This window comes from Nicotiana tabacum, chromosome 10 (assembly GCF_000715075.1).
Source record: "Nicotiana tabacum cultivar K326 chromosome 10, ASM71507v2, whole genome shotgun sequence".
NCBI classification, from domain to species: Eukaryota; Viridiplantae; Streptophyta; class Magnoliopsida; order Solanales; family Solanaceae; genus Nicotiana; species Nicotiana tabacum.
The window spans coordinates 105,574,368-105,580,367 of NC_134089.1; positions in this window are offsets into that span (position 1 = coordinate 105,574,368).

Genomic DNA, 6,000 nt, shown 5'->3' on the forward strand with positions numbered 1-6,000 from the left:
ATATTGCCCGAGAAGCTTGTGATGATTTTTGACTGAGTAAGGCCGATGGCCTACGTTGTGAGGAAACACTGATACTGATATGAGGCCGAGGGCCTGCGATATGTATGCCACGAGGTGGCTTGATTGATATGAGGCCGAGGGCCTAGTTTTGATGCCACGAGATGTCTTGTTATTGTGCTTTGGCCGTAAGGGGCCCCTCCAGGAGTCTGCACTCTCCCAGTGAGCGCGGGTACCCATTGTGATGTGAGATTGAGCCCGAGGGGCTAGTATTGTTCTGAGATATTGCCCGAGGGGGAAGATTTGTTAATATTGTGCCCGAGGGGCGAACTTCTATTTGTTTACTTTACCTTAATTACCTATCAATTACTTGTTTACTTGTTTAAAGAAGTTTTACTTGATTTTTCACTGGTTTACTGCTTTTAAATGATTTTTACTGCTTCATTACAGAATGTCGTGTGCCTTACGTGTTTTCTTACTTTCAGTCATTACTTACATTTGTTACTCACTGAGTTGGAGTACTCACTTTACTCCCTGCACCCTGTGTGTAGATTCAGGCGTAGCTGGTCCCGCTCCCGAGTACTGATTCATTCCAGCTTCAGGCGGATCTTCGAGGAGTTTTTAGGTAGTTGTTGGCGTTCGCAGCCTGGAGCTCCTCCCTATCTCTTTCCTTTATGTCCTTAGTTCAGTATTTAATCTCTGTAGTTACATTTGAGGACTTAGTGTGGTTAGATGCTCGTGACTTGTAACACCCCGCTTAGGGCTGTGTTGGGTTGTACTTCCGCACTTTATTGACATTTTCCGTGACTTAGTATTGCTATCATGTTTTAGACTACTTTTATGTTATTTAACTGTTTAAAAAGTGAATTGGGTTTGATTGGCTGGCCTTGTCTTCACGAAAGACGCCATCACGACCGAGTTCGGGTTTGGGGTCGTGACAAGTTGGTATCAGAGCCTAGGTTACATAGGTCTCACGAGTCATGAGCATATTTAGTAGAGTCTCGTGGATCGGTATAGAGACGTCTGTATTTATCCTCAAGAGGCAGCAAAACCTTTAGGAAAACTTCATATTCTTGAAATTCTTGTCGTGCGAACTTGTTGATCCGAGTACTAAACTTCTGTTATTCTATTCTCTCCCAGATGGTGAGGACACGCGCTACTGGTTGGGGTGGACGACCCCCAGTACCACCAACTGTGGCCACCAGAGGCCGAGGACACGGTTGTGGTCATGGTAGAGGCAGAGCAGCGAGGGCAGCACCTATAGATCCACCAGCTGCCCCAATTCAGGATCAGGTCCCAGTTATAGACGCTCCTGCAGCACCAACTCAGGCACCAGCTGTGCCCATCATGATTCTGGATCTTCAGAAGGCCTTGGCTCAGATCTTATTAGTTTGCACTGGCCTAGCTCAGGCGGTTTCAGCCACTACAACTGCAGCTGCTTCTCAGGCCGGGGGAGGCAATCAGACTCCCGCCGCTCGCACACCTAAGCAGGTCGTGCAGGGACTCCAAATGTTGGGGGCACATCCAGCCCAGCCGGTTGCAGCTGCTCAGGACTATGTAGTTCCTGCCATACTGGAGGGCGATCAGCCTAGGTTGGAGAGGATTGGTAGACTTTAGCCTCCGTCATTCGGTGGTGCAGAGGGTGAGGATTCCCAGGGTTTTCTGGACAAGTGTCAGAGGATGCTTCGTACAACAGGTATTCTGGAGACCAACGGGGTTGCTTTCACCACTTATTAGTTTTTAGGAGCTGCTTTCACTTGGTGGGAGGATTTTGAGAGGCGTAGGCCTGTTGATGCAGCACCCCTTACCTGGCAGCAGTTCTCCGTTCTCTTTATAGGAGAAGTATGTGCCTCAATCTCATAGAGAGGAGCTGTGCAGGCAGTTTGAGTGGTTGCGTCAGGGGGAGATGACCGTGTCGCAGTATGAGTTAAGGTTCTCTGAGTTGGCTCGTCATGCCATCTAGTTGGTCCCGACAAATAGAGCGAGGATCAGGAGGTTTATTGATGGTCTTACTTATCAGCTCTGTATTCTCATGACCAGGGAGAGGATGATTGGTTCTACTTTCGAGGAGGTTATGGATATCGCCCATGAGATTTGAGTCTGTTCATCGCCAGGAGCGAGAGGAGAGGGAGGCCAAGAGGCCTCGAGGATCTGGTAGCTATAGTGGTGCTCCTTCGAGGGGTCAATTTCAGCACAGTAGAGGCCGTTCATTCAGGCTTGCTCAGTCAGCTCGCCCAGGTTATCGTGGGACATCTTCGGGTCATGGTTATCATGGATCTCAGTAGGGCCAGTCATCACTCAGCGCCTTTCCAGCTCAGAGTTCATCTCGTGCTCCATCAGCTCAGGGCTCTTCTATGCCGAGTGCATCTGCTAGTCACTCCGGTGCGAGGGGTTCCTTCAGTCCCCTCCTCCAGCACCTGGGAGTTATTATGAGTGTGGCAAGATGGGCCATATGTGGAGGCAGTGTCCTCGTCGTGTTGCTAGTTCGTCCTAGTAGAGGGGTCAGTCATCGACTTAAGTGCCAGTTTCTTCACCACCACCTGCTCAGCTAGCTAGAGGTGGCGGTCAGTCAGCTAGGGGTCGCCCTAGAGGGGGAGGTCGATCAGGGGGTGGTCAGGCCCATCTTTATGCACTCCCAGGCAGACCCGATGTTGTTTCTTCAGATGCTGTCATTACAGGTATTGTTTCAGTTTGCCACAGAGATGCCTCTGTATTATTTGATCCTGGTTCCATCTTTTCTTATGTTTTATCATACTTTGCTCATTATTTGGGTACGCCCCATTAGTTTCTTGATTTACCTGTTCATGTATCTACTCCGGTGGGCGATACTGTTGTTGTAAACCGTGTGTATCGGTTGTATGTGGTGACTATTAGGGTCTGGAGACCCGAGTGGATTTGTTGTTATTGAGTATGGTGGATTTTGATGTTATTTTGGGCATGGATTGGTTATCTCCATGTCGTGCTATTCTAGACTATCACGCTAAGACAGTCACATTGGCTATGCCGGGTCTGCCATGGATTGAGTGGCGAGGTGTGATTGATTATGTTCCCAGTAGAGTGATCTCATTCTTGAAAGCCCAGCGTATGGTTGGGAAGGGTTGTCTTTCATATCTAGCGTTTATGAGGGATTCGGAGCTGATGCTCCAGTATTGATTCTGTCCCAGTTGTGAGGGATTTTCCCGATGTGTTTCCTGCAGACCTGTCGGGCATGCCCCTAAATAGGGATATTGATTTTGGTATTGACCTGGTGCCGGGCACTCAGCCCATTTCTATTCCGCCGTATCGTATGGCACCACCGGAGTTGAAGGAATTAAAATAACAGCTTCAAGAACTCCTTAATAAATGGTTCATTCGGCCTAGTGTGTCACCTTGGGGTGCGCCGGTTCTGTTTGTGAAGAAGAAGGATGGCACAATGAGAATGTGCATTGATTATAGGCAATTGAACAAGGTAATAATTAAGAACAAGTATCCTTTGCCTCACATTGATGATTTATTCGACCAGCTTCAGAGAGCGAGTGTGTTCTCCAAGATTGATCTCCGTTCAGGTTATCACCAGTTGAAAATCCGGGACTCGAATATTCTTAAGACGGCTTTCAAGACCCGATATGGTCATTATGAGTTCTTGGTGATGTCTTTTGGGCTGACCAATGCCCCAGCAACGTTCATGCATTTGATGAACAGTGTGTTCCGGCCTTATTTCGATTCATTTGTCATAGTTTTCATTGATGATATTCTGGTGTATTCACATAGTCAGGAAGAGCACACGGGGCATTTGAGAGTTGTGTTGCAGAGATTGAGGGAGGAGAAGCTTAATGCAAAATTCTCCAAGTGTGAGTTTTGGTTCGGTTCAGTGGCTTTCTTGGGGCACGTGGTGTCCAACGAGGGTATTCAGGTTGATCCGAAGAAGATAGAGGCAGTTCAGAGTTGACCCAGACCGTCCTCAGACACAGAGATTCGTATCTTTCTTGGTTTGGCAGGCTATTATTGCCGGTTTATTCAGGGATTCTCATTTATTGCATCGCCCTTGACCAAGTAGACTCAGAAGGGTGCTTCATTTGTATGGTCGAACGAGTGTGAGCATAGCTTTCAGAAGCTCAAGACAGCTTTGACCACAGCTCCAGTGTTGGTTTTACCATCAGCTTCAGGTTCATATACCGTGTATTGTGATGCTTCGAGAGTTAGGATTGGTTGTGTGTTGATGTAGGAAGGTAGAGTTATTGCTTATGCTTCTCATTAGTTGAAGCCCCATGAGAAGAATTACCTCGTTCAGGATTCGGAGTTGGCTACCATAGTTCACACATTGAAGATTTGGAGACATTACTTGTATGGCGTATCTTGGGAGGTGTTCACTGATCATCGCAGTCTTCAACATTTGTTCAAGCAAAAGGACCTTAATTTGAGGCAGCAGAGATGGTTGGAGTTGCTTAAAGATTATGATATCACTATATTTTACCATCCGGGAAAGGCCAATATGGTGGCCGATGCTTTGAGCTGAAAGGCAGTGAGTATGGGGAGTTTGGCATATATTCCAATTTAGGAGAGACCTCTTGCGGTTGATGTTCATGCCTTGGCCAATCAGTTCGTGAGGTTAGATATTTCGGAGCCCAGTAGGGTATTGGCTTGTGTGGTTTCTCTTTCTTCCTTATATGATCGCATCAGAGAGCGCCAGTATGATGATCCACACTTGCTTGTCCTTAAGGACAGAGTTCATCATGATGATGTAAGAGATGTGACCATTGGTGACGATGGGGTGTTGAGGATGCAGGGCCGGATTTGTGTGCCCAATGTGTATGGGCTTCGGTAGTTAATTCTGGAGGAGGCCCATAGCTCGCGGTATTCTATTTATCCAGGAGCCGCGAAGATGTATCAGGATTTGAGGCAGCACTATTGGTGGAGAAGGATGAAGAAAGATATTGTGGGATGCGTAGCTCGGTGTTCAATTGTCAGCAGTTGAAATATGAGCATCAGAGACCGGGTGGCTTGCTTCAGCAGATGGTTATTCCCGAGCGGAAGTGGGAGAGAATCACTATGGACTTTGTTGTTGGACTCCCACGGACTTTGAAGAAGTTCGATGCTATTCAGGTGATTGTGGATCGGCTGACCAAGTCCGCACACTTCATTCCTGTGTGTACTACCTATTCTTCAGAGCGGTTGGAAGAGATCTATATCCGGGAAATTGTTCGTTTGCATGGTGTTCCGGTTTCCATCATTTCAGATAGAGGTACTCATTTTACTTTGCAGTTTTGGAGAGCCGTGCAGAGAGAGTTGGGTACTCAGGTGGAGTTGAGCACAGCTTTTCATCCTCAAACGGATGGGCAGTCCGAGCGCACTATTCAGATATTGAAGGACATGTTGCATTCTTGTGTCATTGATTTTGGAGAATCATGGGATCAGTTTCTACCCCTTATAGAGTTTGGTTATAACAACAACTACCAATCGAGTATTCAGATGGCTCCATATAAGGCTTTGTATGGGAGGCGGTGTAGATCTCCAGTTGGTTGGTTCGAGCTCAGTGAGGCTAGGATATTGGGGACAGACTTGGTGCAGGATGCTTTGGAGAAGGTGAAGGTGATTCAGGAAAGGCTTCGTACAACGCAATCGATGCAAAAGAGTTATGCTGATAGGAAGGTTCGAGATGTGTCCTACATAGTTGGCGAGAAGGTTCTGTTGAATGTTTCACCCATGAAGGGTGTTATGAGGTTGGGAAGAAAGGGAAATTGATTCCTCGGTTCCTTGGGCCTTTTGAGGTACTTCGGAGGATTGGGGAGGTGGCTTATGAGCTTGCGTTGCCACCTAGCTTGTCGAGTGTGCATCCAATATTTCATGATTCTATGCTTTGGAAGTATATTGGGGATCCATCTCATGTTCTGGATTTCAGCACGGTTCAGTTGGATGATGATTTGACTTATGATGTGGAGCCAGTAGCTATTTTGGGTCGTCAGGTTCGAAAGTTGAGGTCAAAGGATATAGCTTCAGTAAAAGTGCAGTGGAGAGGTCGGCCTA